This window comes from Lutra lutra, chromosome 1, assembly GCF_902655055.1.
Source record: "Lutra lutra chromosome 1, mLutLut1.2, whole genome shotgun sequence".
Lineage (NCBI taxonomy): Eukaryota > Metazoa > Chordata > Mammalia > Carnivora > Mustelidae > Lutra > Lutra lutra.
In genome coordinates, this window is record NC_062278.1 from 108468114 (window position 1) to 108491839 (window position 23726).

Here is a 23726-nt window from a genome sequence, read left to right on the forward strand (position 1 = left end):
CACAGAGTTGAGAGTATGAAAGGAAATCGTGCATTTGATTGAATCCTAGGAAATAGCTAACATTCGATCGTTTCTTACTGTCCAAAAATGGCAATTTCAGATGGTTCGCCCTAATATGTAAACAATATTTTGTGAACTCTAAATTGTTAGTTATTGTGTTAAACAAAACAGAAGCCTTCCATCCATGTTCCCTAATGAGTCTCTAGAATTCTGTTTGCAGGACTGGCTCGAAGGCCAGCCGGCCCACAGACAGCTCGAAACTAGCCACTGCACAAGATCTCCTGGTACCCAGAGAGCTCCCTCTTGTTCCTTGGTCTCAGCGCAAACACTGGTACAGACCACAGGCCCTTCCCACCCCAAACACAACACCCTCCTACGATCAAATTTAGAAGGTTCACTGCCATGTATCCAACTACATGGACGTTTATTGTATCATCCTGCTTAGGGCTCTGGGTAGCCTCTCAGGTTGGAGGACTTGAGCTTTTCAGGCCTGACGAATACTCCTCCTTTTTTTTTTTTTTTTTTAAAGTATCTCTTGCATCAGATTGAAAAAATCTGACTAGATTAAAATTAGAAACTTTTGTATCAACCCCCCCCACTATAAATGGAATAGAAAAATGATTCAGGGGGGTGAAGGGGGGTTGGAGAGGATGGGTGAAGGTGGTCAAAACGTACCGACTTCCAGCTATAAATAAGTCGCTGGGATGTCATGTACGGCAGAGCCACCATAATTAATACTGAACTGCATATTTGAAAGCTGCTAAGAGAGTAGATCTTGGAAGTTCCCAACACAAGAAAAAAATATTTGTAACTGTGTGATGACAGATATTAACTAGACCTAGGGTGGTGATCAGTTTACAATATATAAATATCAAATCATTAATTGTATACCTGAATCTAATATAATGTTATATTACAGTAATGGCTCAAAAAAAAAAAAAGATTCAAAGAGACAAATAATGGAAGAGGAATCCCGAGGGGCCAATAGGCTATGAAAAGATGGTCAAACTTACTAGAAATCAGGGCCATGCAAATACAAACTTTGATGAGGTGTGATATCTCATCCATCAGACCAGCAAAATTAAAGTCTGAAAATGTTAAGTCTTGGTGAGATTGACAGAAAATGGGGACAGCCATATGCTGCTTGTTGGAGTATAAATTGAGGAGCTATTTGACAGAATCTAGTAGAATTGGGCTTGTGTATATCCTATCACCCTACAATTCTACTTCTAGATGTAGGCTTGGAAAATTCTCACCCATGTGTAAAGCACATATCATTGCATTGTTTCATTGTTTCATGATAGTAAAAATTTGGAGCTACTCCATAAGTCCATCTATAAATAAAGTACTCTTTTAAAAAATGTGGTATAGTCAGTAATACAAGGAAATATTCTATAGCCATCCAGGAGAATTAACTGGAGAGGGCTAAAACATACTGTTGAGTGAAAAACAGCGTACTGCAGAAACTCAGGTACATATACTATAATTTAAGTAAAATTAAAGCCACGGACAAGAACCTCATATATTTTGTGTATATATCACGAGCTGGAAAAAAACAGACAAATTCATGATGGTGATGGCTGCCCTCTGGAGCAAAGAGGGGGCGGGGAATTGGGGTCAGAAGGACCATCAGCTTTATCTTTGGTTTTATTTCTTTATAGGAATTACTTGAAGCACATCTGGTAAAAAAGTGGGAGTTGTCAGTACTGACTGATGGGAACACGGTATCATAGTGTTTTCTGCTCCATTTTGCAGTTTTAACATTTCTTTAAAAATTCCCCTCTTGGGGTGCCTGGGTGGCTCAGTCCTTAAGCGTCTACCTTCCGCTCAGATCCTGAGATGGAGCCTTGCTCGGTGGGGAGCCTGCTTCTCCCACTCCCACTGCCCCTGCTTGTGTTCGCTTTCTCCCCATGCCTCTCTCTGTCAAATAAATAGATAAAATTAAAAAAAACAACAACAAAATCCCCTCCCTTCTGTTTTCTTCCTCTGGAACATCTATGAGAGGGATACTAGAGCTTCAAATTCTATTGTCCCGATCTCTGAAATAGATTAATTTGCATTTTCCTTCTTCTCTTCTTCCAGAAGAATCCCTCAGCCCAAATTTTCCAGTACAGTAGTTCTTGTAAATGGTAATTATTTTGTTATCAGCTCATTGGCTTAATTTTTTATTTCTTCTGCTGTATTTTTTTCTTTTTAAGAATTCTCATTGGTTCCTTTCCCTCACAACTTGTCTACTCTTACTTCTTGGATGCCAGACCCTCACTTATTCCTCTGAGGATCTGAATTATATGTAAGTCTTGCTAAGATGACACTTTGCTCCTGTAAGTTCTTCTGTATCGTCTTTTCTTCTTTCACGGTGCTGGCCTTACTCAAATGTTTGCTGACTGTTGCCCTAGGTAGCTGCTGGCCTTTGGGGTTGAGAGGCCATATTGGGCTCTGTGTGGGGCTCCCTGCCTGGGGCAGGAGTGCTGGAGGGGCAGGAAGGCAAAGGGGAGGGTGGTACCTGGGAACAGGGTGTGGCAGAGGCTGGTCTGGTGGGTGTGGGCACTCTGGTTTCTGGCAGGCATGGCACAATGCCTAGTCTCTCTGACCCAAGCCCGTATACATCAAGTTGCCTGGAGGGAGATGCCTGGGTGTCTGACTGGCTGTGATTGTATTTATGTGGGCAGGGGTTGGTTTATAGAGACCAAACGCTGCTCTTCTCCGAAGTTCCCCTTTTGAGTTGACCTGGTTCCCTTTCTCTGGCATGGTGCTCTCCTTTCCACGTTTTGTTCTGTGTTTTCCTTCTTCCAAATGACCCCATCAGGCATTCTCCAGCTTCTGATCCCTCAAGGGACCCTTTCATGGCTGTGAGTTGCAGATTAAAAAGGATATCTTGTCTTTCATTTCTTAGGAATGTATCTTATTTATGGTCCACCATCTGTGACTCTCAAGCTGAGAAAGAGAGTTTAGGGTTAGCCCTGTGGATTTGGGAGTCATTTGAATAACAGAAAGCTTGAAGCAGAGGAGGGAAAAAGATACTCAGAACCTGTGCACCCAGAGGAAAAGCCAGCCAAGGAGAGAATTTAGGAAGTTATCCCTACTTACCAAGTTAGGATAAAATAAGGAATCGAGGGGAAGGAGACTGGGAGAAGGGCAGAGATAGGTGGAAGGATGAAGACTGCACGGGGGTCTCAGGAACCGCACTGAGAAAAGGTCCGAGAGCAGCCCTGGGGTTGCCTAAACTGTCTTCCCGGCAGCCAAAGCCAGCAGGAGCCGGGGCGGGGCGGGGCGGGGCTGGGTGAGGGCGAAGCTCAGGTCTCCGCGGTGGAGGGGGACTTGCCAAGGTGAAAACCAGCCAGGAGGGGGCTCTGGTGGACCTTGGGAAATGTTCTCCATTGACCTGAGGGCTCCCGATACCCACATGTTTGGAATCTGTCCTTTTTATAGGAAGCGGATGGAATTAGCAGAGTGGATAATTGTTTCTATTTGTAATGTGTATAACAAAAAGTAAACTGGAAATATTGTACTTCCCCGTTACAAATCCATCTTTGTTTAGGAGGAGTCTTTGCTTTTTTAGTTTTCATGAATAGGGGACATGTTTCCATTTGACTTTGAATGATGCAAGAAATGCACAATCAGGTGTCACAATTTTTGCCTTGGGGAAAGTAGTACCAGGTGTAGTAATACTTTCTGTTCTTGGAACAGGTATATGGCTGTTGTTCAGAGCTTGATCATGTTCTCCAGAAAAGACTCCTTTTTGTTTACTGTCACCAGAAGAACCATCCAAACTCTGAGATGCACAACTGATTTGGCACAGGGCCAGATTGGTGGGGTTAATATCTGGGTACTGCTTGGTTCTGTGAAAGGATATATAGGGTGTATGAATCCTGTGACTGGACACTGAGTCTTGAAACTGTCTCCTCATTGCTACGAAAGGACATTACTGCCCAGCCCAGAGAGGAGAGTCCTGTCTGATTTGGGCAGATTATTGAAACTGAAGGAACGATGGGGCAGAAAAGGGGAAATTTAAAACAAGATCCTAGGGGCACCTGGGTGACTCGTGGGTTAAAGCCTCTGCCTTTGGCTCAGGTCATGATCCCAGTGTCCTGGGATCAAGCCCCACATCGCATCGCATTGGGCTCTCTGCTCAGTGGGGACCCTGCTTCCCACTCTCTCTCTGCCTGCCTCTATGCCTACTTGTGATCTCTGTCAAATAAATAAATAAAATCTTTAAAAAAAGAATAAAACAAGATCCTAAACACAAGGTTCCAAGAGGGAAAGCGGGGCAGGTATAGTGGACATTAGGGGTTCTTTTTTTCCTTTTGAAAAATTCAGATAGAGTTGATATGTAACATTATATTAGTTTCAAGTGTATAATATGATTCAATATTTGTATATACTGTGAAATGATCACCACAACCAGTCTAGTTAACATCCATAACTACACACACAATTGTGTGTCTTCGTGTATGTGATAGGAACTTTCAAGATCTACTCTTAGCAACTTTCAAGTATTCAAGACAATGTTATTCCCTATTGTCACCACGCTGTCCATGTCATCCCCATGATTCATTTATTTTATAGTTGGAAGTTTGTACTTTTTAACCCCTCACCTATTTTTCCCACTCTTGGGGTTCTTTTTTTAAACAAACAGCTTTATTGAGGTGTAACAGATAATCAATAAACGTCATATTTAAAGTGTACAATTTGATAAGGTTTTTTTTTTTCTTTTCAGTTTAGTCTGAATAAAATCCAGCATAAATGTATTACTTTGTTCTGTTAATAATGGCTCGGTGTCTTTGTTCTGACAGCTTCCTAAAGGCAAACCACAGTTTGAAGTTGTCATTTTGGGCTTAAGCTGCACTGAAAGAAGAGACAGTGAAACTTGCTTTTTGTTTTTATTTTCGAGTCTCCAGATCTTGCAAAGCCACTTTCTCCAGACTGATGGGGAGCCATAGCAGCTGATCCGATTTGAAACAGACATGGTTAAAATGATATCAGCCAAGCTTAGTGATCTGGAGGTCTCCGCTTATCTTCATGGTATCAACTGCTGATAATGTTTAAAGGCAGTGGTAAAAATAAAAAAGTTGGTGTCCATCTACAGACACTCTGAAATATAAGTGCTCACAAAGGATTCCACCCTGAATGACTGGTCCGGGATGAATGGAAAGTAAGGGATGGCTGACTGTTCCTCAGATACACACGAATTTTTGTATTTTGAACATAGCTTTGCGTCCAATTGCCACATTGGCAGGAGGGTCTTCAGAGTCACCAGAGGTCAGTCTGATGGCAAAGCTCTCCGGCTTGAGGTCTACAATGCCCACCACCAACACCTTCTTGGCTGGTCTCATGCCCCTTTAATGGGCCCACAAAATGGAACTATCAGTTGTGGGAAGTACCACAATCTCTTACTGGAGAGACCAAGGAGTTGTTTAAATGCCCATCATCTAGTTTTACTACTGCATCACGGTGGGTCACAGATCAGGCCAGCCTCTTGCACTGGGACACTTGGCGGAGAAGGGAGGGAAGGCAGCCCGGAGGAGGCAGGGGACGTGGGACAAGGAGCATGGGCAGGTGGGGATCCAAGGCAGTCCTGAGCAGGGCTGGGGAGAATTCAGACACTTGGTACAGCGTTTGGTAGAAGGCGGCCCTCTAATTTTAGATATTCAGATAGATCTATCTATCTATCTATCTATCTATCTATTGGGGTATCACATTGTGATTTTAATTTGCATTTCAGGTAGAGTTCTTTCAAATTAGGGTTTCACAAACATAACAAGAAAGCTAAGTTGAGAATTATTTTGTCCAGTTGCTCTAAGAATAAACAGAAATACTTAAGAAGCATAAATAATGAATGAGCTCTAATAACTATTCTGAATCTTTCCTCTTTAAGCACTGGCTCCCATAGGAAGCTAGCTGAGGCCTAAGAGGAATAAATCTACTTGGTCATGTGAAGCTCTGTCTTCCCTCTGCTCCAGGGGCCCTGTTCTGCTTCTCTGTGCTCTGAGAATTTCTCCAGCCTCCGAAGGAGTCAGAAGGAATCTTCTGCCACACCCAGGTTTTTATGATTACAAACAGAATTTGAGCATTTTGCTCAATGTTTAGGATTAAGGACAATTATCACGAACTAACTTTTTTTTCACTTTAGGCAATAGCTCGTAACCTCGTTTGGGTCTCGGCTTCTTTTGAGCACCAGAGAGAAGGTCAGGAGACAAGAAAGTAAGGAGGGATGCCTGGATCCAGCTCTAGCTAATGCTGTTGGACAAATACGTGCAATGCTGGAAGACAGGGAGGGGTTTTCCCTTTCAGTTATCCTATTCAAAATGTGAATGGCAGGGATTGCCACTGGTGGTGGAAAGAAACGCTGGAAAACAGAGTAGGGGTCTGGGGATCAAAGTCCTGTGGACCTTCTATCTGCCCTAGAGCTTTTGGCAATTCAAGTCACTAAATCCTGTCTCCTGTTTGAGGCAGTGTGGGTTGAGCCTTGGCACCAGCAGCTGAAATCACCCCAGCAGGTCTGGGGGGTGAGCTGTAGAGCACAGTACGTCTTCTTCCTCTGAGAGAGCCAGCTTGCACCTACACGGTTCCCTCTAGGCACACCTGCTGCTACCACCTCTGGCCCTGCCCCTTTGGTGGTATTGGGAGGAGGAGGAGCTTCCGGGGCCTGGGACACCTTCCCAGCACAGTAGAGCCCAGCGTAATGGATGACCAGTCCGGGAGTCAGGTGTCCCACGAGACTGTCCATGCCTCGGCCACCCGTCGGCTTGGGGGGAGGCTGGCAACGTGAGTGACTCTGCCTCCGAGGCCGTGCCCCCGTCAGCTGTCAGCATGGGCCCCTGACCCCAGCTCTGCAGCAAGAGGGTACAGGCCCTCTCTGGAGCACCAGGCCTGCTCCCAGGGGGTTGAAGACCTGCTCGGCTCTTCTCTGACTCGGCAGGCGGGGCCCCAGGATAGAGTAATACTTTCACACCCCGACTTCGCCCCCTTCCTCAGCCCGGAGCTTTCCTCCAGCCTGGGCAGCGGAAGGATGCGGGGGGTGGACTTGGCACGCAGGCAAGACTCCGTGGACGGGACTCCACAGTACTTACTATCACTTCTCACTGCTCCAACTGGAGTGCCAGGTTGCACGGACCCAAACCCAGGCTCACCACCTTTCACAGCCAAGGTCCCAACCCTGCCGGAGCCCTTGGGCAGCCGCCTTTCCTCAGGTCTTTTGGTGTCCCCAAGGGCAGGGGTTACCCCAGCCACTGTGTGCTCCGCAGGGTGCTGCTTCCTTCTGAGCCTTGATTCTGTGGCTTCGAGGGCCCTGACGCCTCTGGCCAGGCTGCCCACGCCCATGCCCACGGCACACGCCTCTGCTGCAGTCCAACGGCCAGCTTCAGGCCACAGCTGCCCCGGCCTCTACCCTGCGCGCGGGTGCATTACTCTGACTACTGATGGGAAGAGCCTCTCCCGTGGCTGCTGTCTTCCTGTGGGTGAGCGCTTGCTGGGGCTCCAAATGGAAGTTTTGAAGATCGTGCATTGTCCACTGTCCAAGAAGTCCACTGTCCAAAAAGACGACTTTTTTTTTTTTTTTTTTTTGTCTTGATGTAGCTCCCTGAGGCCAGGAGGACTGAGCTGGGATGTATTCAAGTATCTGGGGTCATAAATATTGTACCCTGAGCCACTACCAACCTTTGGGGGTCATTTCCGGCCTGGTTTGCTCTTCCAGCCTTTTTCTCCATCATGGGAAATTCTCTCCGAGGCGGCCTATTTCCTCGGCACATTTTAGCATTTGTCGGCCGTTGTGCCCTGTCTGAAATTGTCCGCAGATGTTTAAGCCTCCACCTTAGTAAACAATGATAATATAAAAACACATATTTTTGTATGTGCTTTTACATATATGGCTGTACATATACACATACACACATGCACACACAGATACACAGATGTGTGAGTCAGGATTCTCCAGAAGAACAGAACCAATGGTGTTATATATACACGTATGGTACATACACACCCTCCCCATATACAGCATACTGTGTACCATACATACACACTATATACTATTCTATACTGTATTATGGCATATGTATACTATACATACTGTATATGTGTATATGTGTGTGTGTGTGTATATATAGAGAGAGATTTATTATAAAATTTGGCTCCTTTGATTATGGATGCTGAGAAGTCCCATGCAAACTGGAGAGACAGCAGGTGATGTAGTTTCAGTCCATGTCTGAAGGCTTGAGAACCAGGAGCATCAATGGTGTAAGTCCCAGTCTTGGACAGGAGAAGACAGATGTCCCAGCTCAACAGACTGAGTGTGAATTCTTCCTTCTTTTTGTTCTATTTAGGCCCTCCACGGATGGGATGAGGCCCATCCACATTGGGGAGGGCAATCCGCTTTACGCAGCCTGCTGGCTGAAATGCTAATCTCAGCCTCCCGGACATACCCAGAGTAATGTTTAACCAAATTTCCCAGCGCTGGTGGCCCAGTCAAGTTGACACATAAAAATTAACCATTATAAGCCTCTCATCCTTCATGTTAAATGAAGGATTTAGGAGAAATCCTAAATTTTGTAGGAGAGATGTCAGATGACTCTTGATCTATGTATGCATTTTAGCTCTGGACCAGTCAGCAACTGTGCTGTACTTTCCAGACGTAAATGTAGGGGCTTTAACATTAGGGAGTTGGGATCATGCTATCCATTCAATTTTTTTCATCCTTTTTTCTTTCTGAACTCATTTATTTCTCACAACTCATGACCTCAACAAATATGATTTTCATTTAAATTACAAATTACTTTTCATTTAAATTAAAAAGCATATAGCTTTTCACTCTAAATATTAAAACCTGTCATTACACACAGGACTATAAGGAACACAGACATCCAGTGTTCAATTATCTTTCTTGCTAACCTTCTCAATTACTGCTTAATTGTTCATGGTTTGCACAAAGCTAGAGTGGATTAAATCATCCCTTCCATCAGAAAGCGAATGCTCTCAATACCTTTCTGGGCCTTTAATTAAATATGTCAACACACACACATGTTGCCTCAATTCTAGTCATCCTAGGAAAAGTAATACAAATAATAATGGCAATTATTACATGCCAAGGCACTGTTCTAAGCACTTTGCATATACATCAACTCACTTCATCTTTACAACAACCCCTCTGATGCCCATTTCATGGGTGAGAAAGCAAAGCCCAGAGTAGTAACTCGCCCGAGGTTACTGGTTAATATGGACTTCACCTTGGCCACTGTCTGCTAATAATTCTAAGGGAGGGCTTCCCATACCTAGCATCTGTTTACTTCTGCATCTTTTCCCCTCTGCAAGAACAGAAAAAGAAAGAACATAGCTGCATATATGCTACATAACCTGGTACTTGTTTTTCAGTCACAGTCTGTCTTTCTCTGTCAAGTTTTCCTTCTGAGAAACTCCTGAGCCCACTTTAGGAGTGACCCCATATAACGCTTTGTCACTTGGTGTCCTCTGGTGCAAGGATGTCCTGAGGCCTTGTCACTCCCTGAGGCTGGGAACCAAACCTTGGTGAGTGAGCTCCTTGGGATGACACAGAGGCACATCCTTGGGGACCCTCAGTCTGGAAGAGGGCACAGTTGGGGGTCACTGGGAAGGCAGCCGGGAGGATTCCCAAATGGGAAGGGTGTGACCTGTTTGCATGTTGGGCTCTTGGTTGCAGTGATTAATCATGAAAGGAGAGCACGGATCCCTGTAGATATTAAGAACCATGAGGCTGGTGAGGGGCTGGGCATGTCTTTGGGTCAGCACTAGTGGTGGTGGGGCCACTGATGTTTGGTTTCTTTTGCCCCGAAAGGCCAGGACCTGTCCTTCTGCACGGGTCCCTGGTTGTACACTCCCTTTCCCCAACTCTGAGCAAGAACCTGCCTGGAATGGACACTGTCTTTGGGTTCTTGAGATCTGGCAAAGTATACCAGTAAGGGCATACCCACAACACAGAGCTGGGAGTGGAGAGGACAATGTGGGAAGCCAGTACAGATTGGGGACAGAAACACTCGAAGTGGGGAAAATCAGTGGAGAGGCGCCATTTGAATTGGGTCTTGAAGGTTAGATGTGGCAAGCAGAGGGAGGGCCCTGGGGTGGGAAATCACACGAGTGTGGGCTCAGTAAGGCTGAAGAAAGGAGAACAGTGGGCAGAGGGAGAGGCCAGACAAGCATGTCTGGGCAGCCTGAGGAGGCCTTACCTGTTGGACTACCCATTTCTATAGGACCAAGAGCCCCACAGCCCAGGGTTAAGTGATGGTCTGGACAGGGGCTAGACAACTGAGCTGCCCCCTCACCCCACCCCAGGCAATGCCCAGCAGTTTCTGCTAGGGGCCTATTTCCCGTGTTGTCTCTTGAATTTATGCACTAGGTGGTCAGAGGACGAGGGATGTCTAATGGTGTAAGGGACCTGGACCGGAGTTGGGGAAGAGACCTTAGGTTGTGGGGAAGAGGAAATTGGTGGAGAAAGACAAAGCACATGGGCCAGGGTCTTTTGGGAGGTGAGCAGCTAAAAGGGATGACCATCCTGGAAAGCAGGGCATCGTCCTAAGCTACTGCCTTCTTTCATCCCCCAATCTGTCAGCCATTCTTCCAGTTGTTTCTACTTCTTACCAACAAGGTAGTGCAGCTTCAGCTCCACTAAATTCTCTGTAGTTTTTGAGAACATTCCCATGCTTTGCATTGTATTGGTTTGTGAACACTTGTTTCCCTCCATCTGCAAAATCTCCTCCCACCTTATAATATTGGTAAACTCCTACCCAACACCACTTTATGAACAGGAGAGATGGCTCCATGCTTTGATGGCACCCTGCACAGGCTTGCACAGAAACAGCTCTCAGATGGTCCCGCCACCATCTGTGTGGCTGCTTGGGGATGTTCCTGTCAGCTCTTCGAGAAAACACTCACTGCCTCGCTGCCAAGAGCATGGTGAGCTGACAGCTTCAGCTGTAGCTTCCTTCAGAATCAACCTCGGGCTTCAGCTGAGACCACATTCTTTTCAGGTGGTGTTACAAGGCCGGCCATTTTGGCGCTAAGGCCAGCCTTCTCGAATGGGCAAGCCTGGGCTCCAGAGCTCCCCGCTGGGCAGGCTTAGACCCGAGCAGGTCTGCGCTGTAGCTGGGAGTTCTCCCCACCCTCTCTGGCATCTGCTGCCTTCTTCTCATATGTCCTCTGCCCCAGTGAGACACTGGCACTCCTAGTTCCAACTCAGCATCTGTTTCCAGGGAGGGTCTGAGAGATGAGTAAATAAGATGGAGTTTGGGGACCAATCACTCCAACACCCAGCTGGCAATGAGGGCCACATCCCAGGTGTTAGATGGGTATGGACAGGCCAGCATGAGCTGGTGGTCCGTGTTTAACATTTCACAGGTGAGATGCGTGGATGGGGAAGAATGATCCCCTTATTGGGATGATTCAGGCACTTGGAGAGTACGCAGAGGAAAATCATATATACGTAACTGATAGATATATGTTATAGGTAAAATATTTATAAGTGTATACACACATGTGGATAAGTGGAAAGAGATAGTTGCATTAGGTGACCTACAGGTACATAATGAAAACGTGAGAACAGTTAACAAACAATTGAAAACTAAGTGGAAGAGCCAGAAGGTGTCTTTGGCATCTTACAAAGAATCCTTCCTCTCACATGGTTGGTAAAGAAAAAAGCTGAAAACGAAGCCCAGGAGTTAAAAGGCAGAGGGGCTGGGCACCAAAGATGCTTGAATGCTCAGCCAGTGAAGAACTGTAGGACCCTGACATATGGGATGGAGACTTCCAGGTGGATATTCTGGAAGATTCTGAATCCCTGAAATTCTCTGGCCCTCAGAGCCTAGAGAGGTGGCTCACCAGTTACATCAGAACTGTGAGTCCCCAGCCCCATGTGGGTAGACAATACCAAGGTCTTCCCCCTCACACAAGGCAACAGGGGACCCCAATTTTTTTCCACCTCTAACTCCTTTCCTGACTGCCAGCTTATAGCCGGCATTAAGTCATGGCATAATTTGGCTGGGGACATGCTGGCCTGATGGAGGAGGAAGGGGACTAGAGCCCAAAGGAGTCGGGAGATGTGGTTCACATATACCGGCGGGGCTGGGAGTGCTTGTGGGCCTGAATTTGTGGAGAGTTGCTGGACTGGGTGAGGGAGCTACAAGACACAGGACTTCAACCCCTGGCAGACCCCAGGAGAAAGTGTAAGTTCATTGCTAGGATGACTTCTCGAAGCCAGGTAAAAGCCGTAGCTCAGGCTGAGGGAGGTTGAAATGTCTGAATTGCCAGGAAAGATAGTAGAGGAAGGGGCCGAAAGGCTCAGGGAAATGAGCAGGCACTCAGGAATGGATGTAGTATGTTAGGCGAGAGGATTGTATTCTCAAGGGAGACTGAAGAGCACACCATTCACCAAGGCCATGACTAAGTTGCTCACTGGGGTCCCTCCCCTGCAGGCCAGGACTGATGCCAAAAGAGGCAGGCAGAGAATCTGGTTCACTGAAGTTATGGCTGTAATGATGGAAAATTCAGTGTGACAGTCATGGAGGCCTAATCTTTGGAGAGTTATACGAGGGTCAAAAGAACACAGTGTCCTTAGTAGAAAATAGATGGGCACCCAAAAGTGTTTTGTACATATATATGCGTGTGTCATCAAAGGAGACTAAAAATGAATGAGTGGGAGACTAACAGTGGTTACCCCAATAAAAAGTCATGATGTCTTGCCAGGTTACTGGACCTGAGCCAGTTTTCAGACTGAGAACCTGTTGACCAAAGAGTGGCTGGAACACCAGGGAGAGTCCCACAGTATCATGGCAAGTGTGAACTTTAACCATTCCTGGTCCTTCCCCAAAGGAATCTACATTTTCTATGGTAATTACCCCCTGGGGAAAGGATAATATTCAGACATTTCAAGGACTGTTGGCTATAGGGTCTGAATTAATGCTGATTCAGAGACCTGAAATGTTATCATGGTCCCATGTTAGCATAAGGGCACATGGAATCCTTGCCAAGACCCAACTTACAGTGGCTTTATTGTGTCCATAGACCCATCTGGTGATCTATGTAATTGAGATTGGCATTCCTGGCAGCTGGAGTAACCTTGGCACTGGAACCTTGGCCTGAGGCATAAGAGCTACCAGAATGGTGAAGGTCAAATGCAAGACTCTGAAACTGCCCCCTACCCTCAGCCAGAATAGTAAGTCGAAAGCAACGTCTATCACATCCTGAAGGAAAAGGCAGAAATTAGTGCCGTGCTTAAAAATCGGAAGGAGGCAGAGAAGGTGGTCCTTGTCTTAGTTCTCCTTAAATCCGCAGTCTGGTCTCTATGGAAATGAGATGGATTCTGGAGAAGGTATACAGCCTACTGCAAACTCAGGCAAATGGTAACCCCAGTCACAGCTCTCCTGTCAGAGGTGGTGTATTTGCTGGAGCAGATTCCTAAGGTCTTGGGTACAATGGATGCAGCCGCCAATTTAGCAAATAGATTTTTAGCTATCTCTGTCGGAAAAGGTCAGCAGTAATGTGCATGAGCACGGAATGGGCAATAATGTTCATTTACAGTTGGTCTGCCTGTTCATCCCTTCACCTTTTGTCTTAACATAATCTGAAGAGATCTGGACTGTCTAGATATTTAACAAAACATCACATTGATCCCCAGCGTGCATGATATTATACTGATCAAGCCAGATGAGCAGGAGATGACTAGGGCTCTTGGTGACATACATGTGACCCACTGGGTGGGGGAGAATAAACTCCCTGGAGATTTAAGGACCTGCCTCATCACTAAAAATGCTAGAGGGTCAGTGGTGCGCCGAGAGAGTTCCTCCAAAGTAGAAGACAAATGATTGCATCTTGTCCCGCATACCACGGAGAAAAAAGCACAGCACCTAATGGGTGGGTTTCTTTGGGTTCTGGAGGCAACAGACTCCATTCCTGGCATATACTATTCTAGCCCATATACCGGGCAACACGAAAGGATGCCAGTTTCGAGTGGACCCCAGAGTGGTCAACAAGTCTGCAGCAGGTGCGGGCTGCAGCGCGTGTGCCCTGCCGGGCCACGTGACCGGGCAGATCCAATGGTGTCAGAGGTATGGGTGGTGGGAAGAGCTGCCAAAGGAAGTTTTTGCCAGCCCCAGTGGGAGAATACAGCAAGTTGGGGCTCTAGGATTCTGGAGCAAGGCCAGGCCGTCTGCAGCAGAAAATAGCTCTTGGGGTGCTACAGAGCCCCCATGCCGCGGAAAGCTGGGGGCTGTCAGATCACCCGCCTCCTTGCACTTAGCAGGGAGGATCCTTGAAGGAGGATCTGAACAGTGCATCTTCCTGGTTACCAGGGGGCTCAGACTCCTCAACACCCAGGATGTGGGTTTCACCAAGGGGAACCACTGGGACAGCACAGGTGGCGGCGGAGGGTGAGGGGCTTTAGAATGAATAGCAGGGGAAGGAATCAATGGGTACCCGTTGTGGCCCCAAGATCCACTGTGGTGAATGGGGTCTCTGTGGCAGCCACCTGGCTTCCCTCTTGTAGGTTTCCCTAAGGAAGAGGGCCTGCAGGGCCCAAGGGGAGCGGCTCCCCACTTGCGTGTGGAGAGGTGGGTCTGTGCGGGAGCTGGGCTCCGAGACAGACTCAGAGCCGCGCTGCTTGCTTCTCCTTCAACAAACTGAGAGCAGCCAAGTGAGCAGACAGCCTCAGCACTGGGGTCCATGTCAAGGTCAGCTTCAGATTTTGAACTTAGGTCATGCTCTTGCAGGGGAGGGGGCAGGGGCTCAACCAATGACTGAACATAATGATAGGATAGACCCTGGTTGTTTCCACCCAGTGAGGGACTCTTCTAATAGGAACCGTGAACGTCTTTTTCCAGTGGTCCCCTGGGGTGGCAGAAACGTTGTCATGTCAGCATTGTGCTGGCTGTGGACCCCCAAACCATTTTCATCCCCTTTCTTTCATGACATTACTTGCAGATGAACCTTGTACTCTCCCAACTCTCAGAGACCTCCGCTGGTGCAGTCGGCTGGGTACCTCCCCTCTGATCTCTAAGAGCACGGGTTTTTCCAGCAGGGGCTTTGTACTCCATTGCGGTCTCACCGACAGATCAACATCAGCGGAATGCTCAGCCGGGAGGGAGGAGGGGGAAGGAGTTCAACAGGAGAAGCTCAGGCCCCAGCAGCCGGGGTTATGTTGATGAATTTGCAGTTCTCAAGGACAGCTTCAGGATGGAGGACTTGGGCTGCCAGGTGGGGCCTCTGCCGTGTGGACTCCATCTGGGCCTGGCTCCCTTCCTGGCAGACCCTCCCCTGCCTCCCTGAGGGCTGGATGAAGGAGAGACTTTCAGATTAGGTGCCAAGGACTGGGATGGGATGAGGCCACGAGATCCCCAGCACCTCCCGGACAGCAGCTGCCTTCCAGAGAGACAGGAAGCAGGGGACATCATTTCAGAGTGTCGGGGCAGAGGGACCCTCTGTGGTCTGGCTGTTGAGAACAGCCAGTTGCTGAAACCATCTCTGTGCACTGACTTGGCCATTAAAACTAAAAGCATCAGGGCAGGGAGGGGTCATTTTATCAGAGGACTTAAAAAAAAAATTGACATACAAGGTATTAGTTTCAGGTGCACAACAGTGATTCAGTATTTATATATAGTGTGAAACGATCACCACAGTAAGTCTAGTTAACCTCTGTCACCACACATAGTTACAGGTTTTTTTGCTTGTGTGGGGAACCTTTAAGATCTACTCTCTTAACCACTTCCAAGTGTGCAAATTCACTATTATTAACTATAGGTGCCCTGCTTTGGATTACATCCCCGGACTTATTTATTTTGTATCAGAGGTCTTTATGGTCACACAGCAGGACTCCAGAGGGAGGAGAGATCAAGGAATTAAACGACCTCCCTCTGCCTCTTGAGGCAAGGCACAGATGCAATAGGAGAGGAGGCCCCATGAGGGGCCCTGTGGATAACTGTCCCCAGCTGCTCTTTATAATTATTGTCATTTGTTCTGTTAGAGGGAATCATGTGAAACTGCCATTTTTGTAGGTCAGGAAACAGTGAAATACTGGTAATTTTATTTAGATCGACTTAATATAGAGAGCTGAGTTTAGGTTAGGGGTATATGTATTCCCAGGCAAGGGTAGCTATTTAGGGACCTTCCCACAGCCAGTATTCCCCGAGCGCCCCCTACAGGCCATGCCTCGAACAGAAGTCCTACCATGCTTTCTCTGATTCTATTCTCACGGTGTCCCCAAGGGTAAGTAAAATTATTCTCTCTCTTTTTCAGATGAAGAAAGAGAGGCAAAATCAAATATCATGTCTAGGGACAGACTTAAGTCAGTCTGACCTACAAACCCATGTTCTTTTTTTTTTTAATTTTAAAGATTTTATTTATTTGAGAAAGAGAGAGCACAGAGGGAGAGTAGAGGGAAAGCAGACACCCCACCGAGCTCGACCCTACGACCCTGAGATCATGACCTGAGCCAAAGGCAGGCGCTTAGCTGACTGAGCCACCCAGGCACCCCTAAATCTGTCTTCTTGACTGACTCCTACACTAATGTCCTGTCCAGGGGACTGGACATTTGAGTTAAAGGACTTCAGAGAGCTCTGGACCGAGTGGCCCCTATGTATCATCAAGGTCAGATATAGAGTTTGTATGGTCTAAAGTTGATACAGCTTATGGCCCTTTTTAGGGGGGGAAAAAACCCTTTTACAGATTTTGTAAAAACAGCTTAGTCCATACGAGCATTTGCTAAGGCCTCTGCCCTGGCCTCAGAAGGGACTTGTGCAAGGGACGGGTGCTGAAGCTTAAGCCTCATTATCCGGGTTCTGATGACCCAGGGGCTGGGCAGGAAGCAGCTGCCTTCACAGAGCAGCAGGCTCAGCAGGGTGCTCTGACCTGGCACAGCAAACCAGAGTCCAGCACGCTGGCAAGTTCCACCCGAGACCCAGGGAGACTGTAAACACACAGGCTCCAGGTGGCCTGTGCCTCTTCCAGAGGCCAGGCTCTGAGGAGGGTCCAGGGTCTGCGGGGGCGGAGGGTGTGTGTCTGAAAACCTTACGCTCCCTTGTCGGCATTTCCTTGGCAGCGAGCCCTGCGATTTCCACTTATAGCCACGAGGGGGAGCTGCTCCTCCGGCAACTGTGATGCGCCCCGTGCTCCCAGGCTCCCTCCGTGGCACCCACTGTCCCTGGACCATTCCCTTCTGTTACCCTCCCACTCAGTTCTGCGGATGAGGTCTTGCCTGCATCCTGGGGCTTTCAAGGAATAACCCACAGGGGTGGGGATACAGCAATTGGAGGGAACCTATAGATTTTACCTGGATTATACTGAGGACATTTGTCTTCCTTCAGGAGCCACTGATTCTTTAGAATATTCCAGAAGTAAAAACTAGCTAAATGTTTAAACTAGAAAATTAAATTCACGTTTAACTCAAGTTTAAGAATAGAGAGCATCAAATGATTGTGTAGGTACATCTGAATTCTGTGCTATGATTTGGAGAGGAAAACGGTCAGGCTCCCAGGAGGGCCTTGGCCCTGCGGGTAGTCTCTCTCCTCACGGCTGTGAGCTACTGGAGCCCCGGACTGGGCTTTGTTCATTTGATAAGCCCTGACCTCACACACCCTTCCTGGCATGCACAAGCGAGCAGAGAAAGAAGGGGACAGAAAATGGGGGGGGGGGGATGGAAATCATGAGCTGGAGACTGCGGCTTATTCAACAGAACTTTGTCTGCTCTCTGCAGGACTTTAGAAATAAAGAAAAGAGGGGATATAAAAGTAGATAAGTTGGTATTCCTGCTCTCATATAACTCACTTTCTTGTGAAAAAGAGAGACGTGGCCAGTAACTATGGTATGGGGCCAAGTAGAAAGGCTTTTCCTGGGGGAAGCCCAGCCTCTGTCTGCTGAGGCCTCCCGCTGGGAGGTGTGTTCCCCAGGGGCGCCCAGCAGCAAGCTGCCTGGTAAAAAATGTGCACAACCTGACTGGACCCTTGGTCCCTCGTAGGTGACATGTTAGTTTGTTTATTGCTCTGGAATCTTTTAGCAATCTCTGCATCCTCAGCATCTTGTAGTTCCATGATGATGGATGGAAGTGTCTTTTTTTTTTTTTTATAAATGTCTTTAAAAAATATTTTTTTCGATGTCTTTTTTTTAAATAAGAACCAGTGCATTTTTAAAAAAAAGATTTTATTTATTTGTCAGAGAGAGAGATAAAGAGAGAGCACAAGCAGGAGGCACAGCAGGCAGAGGGAGAAGCAGGCTTCCCTGCTGAACAAGGAGCTGGATGCATGCGGGGCTTGATCCCAGGACCCTGGGATCATGACCTGATAACAAGGCAGATGCTTAACCGACTGAGCCACCTAGGTGTTCCTCTTATAAGTAGTATTTTTAAAAAGATCTTATTTATTTATTTGACAGACAGAGATCACAAGTAGGCAGACAGGCAGGCAGGGGGTGGGGGGAAGCAAGCTCCCTGCTGAGCAGAGAGCCTGATGCAGGGCTTGATCCTAGAACCCTGGGATCATGATCTGAGCCAAAGGCAGAGGCTTTAACCTACTGAGCCACCCAGGCACCCCAATATAAGCAGCATTTTTAAAACAGTTTGACAATCTTTTGCTATTTAGTCCATTTAAATTTAATGCTATTACAAATGAACTGGGTTTATAACTACCTTCTATTTTTATTTTATTTGACCCACCTGTTTATGTACCCTTTTTTCTTCCTTTCTTAGTTCTTTTAGATTAATAAAATATTTTCTTTTTTTTGTTAAAGATTTTATTTATTTATTTGACAGACAGAGATCTCAAGTTGGGGAAGAGGCAGGCAGAGAGAGAGAGGAGGAAGCAGGCTCCCCGCTGAGGGGCTTGATCCCAGGACCCTGGGATCCTGACCTGAGCTGAAGGCAGAGGCTTTAACCAACTGAGCCATCCAGGCACCCCTAACAAAATATTTTCTATAATTCCTTTTCCTTTTATTAAATTCATAGTTATATGTTGTTTTTTTTTTTAGTTTTGCCTTAGAGATTGATTATTCTAAGGATGACAGCTTGATTTTTTTTTTATAACGTATGTGATTTGAAAATTTTGCCTAGAAGATTTTTTCTTCTTTACCTTTACAATGGTTTCACTCACATGTCTGAGTTGACCATTCTGGTCAATTTTCCAGGGTACATAGGTGCATTCAGCATGTACATTTAGACCATATTTATTTTCAGAAAATTTGCTGAGATCATAATTTTTGGATTAAACACTTTATATTTGTTTGATTTTTAAATTGACTTTATGGTGGTCATAAAATAAAGCTCATCAATCTTAAGTGTAAAAGTTGATGAGTTTTGATAAAATAATATGCAGTTGTATAATAATCATTTCTTTTTTTTTTTTAAGATTTTATTTATTTATTTGACAGAGAGAGATCACAAGCAGGCAGAGAGGCAGGCAGAGAGAGAGGAGGAAGCAGGCTTCCCGCTGGGCAGAGAGCCTGATGCGGGGCTTGATCCCAGAACCCTGGGATCATGACCTGAGCTGAAGGCAGAGGCTTTAACCCACTGAGTCACCCAGGCACCCCATAATAATCATTTCTACAAACATTATTAGATTATAGTTTTTCTATAACTATTATTCTTAAGTTATTATAATTTATTAACTATTATATCTTAAGTTATTCTACACCTGGAACTAATAGGTCAATTATGCCTCAACAAATTTTTTAAAAATTTTAATTAAATCATTTCAGAAACAAGAGTGCCTGGGTGGCACAGTAGGTTAAGCGTCCAACTCTCGATTTGGGCTCAGATCATGATCTCACGGTCGTGGGATCCAGCCTGGCCTCCAGCTCCGCGCTCAGCGTGGAGTCTGCTTGAGATTGTTTCTCCCTCTCCCTCTGCCCCTCTCCCTGCTCATGTTGTCTCTCTAAGATAATTTTTTTATCTTTTTTTAAAAGATTTTATTTATTTATTTGACAGACAGAGACCACAAGTATGCAGACAGGCAGGCAAAGAGAGAGGAGGAAGCAGGCTCCCTGCTGAGCAGAGAGCCCGATGCAGGGCTCGACCCCAGGACCCTGGGATCATGACCTGAGCTGAAGGCAGAGGCTTTAACCCACTGAGCCACCCAGGCACCCCAATTTTTTAAAATCTTTAAAAAAGAATCATTTTGGAAGTAAAGATTAAATCACAGGATGCCCAAAAGAGAATAAGTTCAAGGTCAATGGGACATATGATAAGGGATACAGCCAAGAGAACAAAAACAAAGAGTTAAAAGTGACTGGACAGGAGGTGATAGCTGTAGAGAATAGGCAAAAAAAGATCCATATAACATATAATTGGAATTGCTGAGAAAAGCAAAACAAAACCATGCAATGAAACTAACACTTTTTAAAAAAGATTTTATTTATTTATTTATTTATTTATTTAAAGTTTTTTTTTTATTTATTTGACAGACAGATCATGAGTAGGCAGAGAGGCAGGCAGGGAGAGAGAGGAGGAGGAGGCAGGCTCCCTGCTGAGCAGAGAGCCCGATGCAGGGCTCGACCCCAGGATCCTGAGATCATGACCTGAGTTGAAGGCAGAGGCTTAACCCACTGAGCCACGCAGGCACCCCTCATTTGTCTATTTTAAAGTGTGTCAGTTTGTCTGGCCTGTCAAAAACAGGTGAAGGGCTTGGGTGGCTTCCTAAGATTCTTAGTTCCAGAGTCCCCTCTTGTATTGATAAGTGAAGTGCGATTTCCTTAACAGATGGTGATTTGTGAGGGAGAGGTTGGTGTATCTCCTGATTCCGATTCTGTAGGACTCTTACTTTCCATCATGTTCCTCCTTTCCTTTCTTCACTTCCCAGTATCCAAGTAATGTTTCCCCTTCATTTTTTCTTAATGAGATTTATTTATTTATGAGAGAGAGAGAATGCATGAGTGGGGTTGGTGGGGTGAGGGGAACAGGCAGAGGGAGAAAGAAACAAGAAGCAGACTCCCTGACAAGTGCAGAGCCCAGTGGATACAGGCTGGATCTCAGGACCCTGAGATCACCACCTGAACCAAAACCAAGAGCTGGTCCCCATGACCCAGCAATTGCACTACTGGGTATTTACCCTAAAGATACAAACATAGTGATCCGTAGGGACATGTGCACCCCAATGTTTATAGTAGCAATGTCCACAATAGCCAAACTATGGAAAGAACCTAGATGTCCATCAACAGATGAATGGATAAAGAAGATGTGGTATATATACACAATGGAATACTATGCAGCCATCAAAAGAAATGAAATCTTGCCATTTGCGACGACGTGGATGGAACTAGAGGGTATTATGCTTAGCGAAATAAGTCAATCAGCGAAAGACAATTATCATATGATCTCCCTGATATGAGGAAGTGGAGATGTGATGTGGGGGGTTTGGGGGGCAGGAAAAGAATAAATGAAACAAGATGGGATCAGGAGGGAGATAAACCATAAGAGATTCTTAATCTCACAAGACAAACTGAGGGTTGCTGGGGGAGGGGGGTAGGGAGAGAGTGGGTTGGGTTATGGATATCGGGGAGGGTATGTGCTATGGTGAGTGCTGTGAAGTGTGTAAACGTGGTGGTTCACAGACCTGTACCCCTGGGGATAATAATTCATTATATGTTTATAAAAAATAAAAAAAATTAACACACAAAAACCAAGAGCTGGATGCTTCACCAACGGAGCCACCCAGGTGCCCCAATGCCCCCTCCCAAGCTGCCTTCCTCTCCGTGGAAGTAGAGCTTTTCCAAGACTCCTACTTCCGGTCCTGTGCATCTCTGAGCCTCTGTAAGATTCCTCAGTAGCCTGTGCTTTGACCAGCCACCATGCAGACATGTCCTCAGTATTTCTCCACTCAAGATGAGACCCTCTCCTTCTGGAAGCAGTGGCTTTTCTTCATGTCTGTCCATGTCCAGGACCCTACTGCCCAATTCCTCCTGCCATACAACTTCTCCTGGCTTGCCACTCTGGAGTGGGCTCTGGAGCCAGCTTTGTGGCCTTCAGGGGTTTTGTTTTCTCTTCCATGTAAATTAAAGTTTGTGATATCTCTGCCTTTTAGTTATGGCATAGGTATGGCTTCTATGTGATTTGTGTTGCTCTCCTGTTAATTTGTAGGGATTTTGGAGGGTGTGAAGAGATTTGGATGTAGGAAACCGTCATTATCTCATGGGAACTCACAGTCACTTAAAAAAAAATCTTGGTTTTATCCATTTTGGAAGAGTTCTTCAGATTTCTAGTGATGCTTGATTGACTGCTCGTGCTTCAGAGGGAGGCCCAGAAAAGCTTCTGAGGGCCCTGTGTGTATTGTGATTGTGTGGGAGCTGGCCAGGCTGCTGGGGGTGGGGTCATCTAATGTACAATGTGAGGTCATTTCCTGAGAGCCTACTCACCTGTCCTGGGAAGGAACTTCTCTTCTCTTCCCTGAAGGGCGGATGTCTGTTTTTGATCACAAGGGAACTGGAGGAAGGGGAGAGTGGAGTGGGGGATCGTTTATATTCTACACAGACATTCACTTAGCCCCATATCATCCTTGTCCTCCCCGGTGCTCCTGTACCTGATTTCTGAGGCAGCCACACTTCTCTGACATTCTACAGGGCTAACTAGCTCTTTTCGGTATTTTTCCACTGTGCCAGCATTCTAGACTGTAGCTTCCTTCACCCAGCTGCTTGAATTGTCAACTCCTTCTGCTTCCCATCTTCCAGAATTTTGTCAAAATCTCCCATCTGTTGACGGGCTGTCTCATTCTCTTGTGGCTGGCTCTGGGTTTATTAGCTTTTTAATCCTTCACTTTTAGTTTTATTGAGGATGTGGGAGGGAATGGAAATAAACAGATATTTAATCTGCCACCTTCCATTAGAGTTTTGAGAGTTTAAAAGAAAAGTGGGCCCATTAGAAAGGTGAAGAAGATGGTGGTTCTGTGGTTCTATGAGCCACCAGAAGCCGGATGTGGTCCTGACCACCGCTCCCAGGACAGAGGGCACTCCGTATAGTTGTGCCTGAGAACAGAAAGAGCTCATGGCGCACAGCAGAACCCATGTTGGTGGCTGGTGCCAAAGCCCTTGCCCTTGCCCTTGGATTGGACGTTTCACAGTCTAGGCACGGCTGAAAAATGGCTTTAACTTAACAAAAAATGTACTTATGTGTTATATCAAGTATCTTTCCCCTGTCATTAGATAATTGTGTGCTATCTGGTGTTTAAAGTTACTTCTACCCTGTCCTGAAAACTACTTCACTTAACCAGTCCCTTCTGTCAGAGTTGCCCTCGAGATTGGACTTGCTCTGATAGCAAACCAAGCCTGAGCTCTCTGCACCTTTATCCCCGTCAGAAGCACGTCAGCTCCCCCCCACCCCCGCCATGTGTGTGTGGTTCTTGCTTCTTCCCTTTCCTTGCGGACCACCTGCTTAAGTCCCAGCATGCTTTGCTCATGAGCTTGCAGAATTATCGAGAAAAGAAGGCCCAAGCAAACAGAGAAAACACCGAGGCAGAGGCATGGCTGGGATCCGAGCACAGAGCTCCCTCCACCCGCAGTTATAGTCTTGGCTTAGCCGATCCCTTTCTTCACAGGGTTTGGCTTGGATGTTAGGCCAAGGAAGTGAGACCTCCTGGATCCCTCTTTTGAGCTGAAAGAATCTGTGTCGTGGGCCTTTCTCAAAAACCAAGGTCAAAGCTCTCCGGTGACCTTGCTGGGCACGGATGATGCACGCTGGTCTGGAGTCACCCTGGAATCTGGACTTTTGACTGAGGAAAACACACTTGACATGGTCCCAC

At 46.4% G+C, this 23726-nt stretch overlaps 1 pseudogene; it reads right to left on the reverse strand.

Annotated features, from left to right (window-relative positions):
• Nucleotides 1–4979: 4979 nt before the first annotated feature.
• LOC125101065 (galectin-related protein-like) lies at nucleotides 4980–6727 on the reverse strand (annotated as a pseudogene).
• Between the last annotated feature and the right edge of the window lie 16999 nt (nucleotides 6728–23726).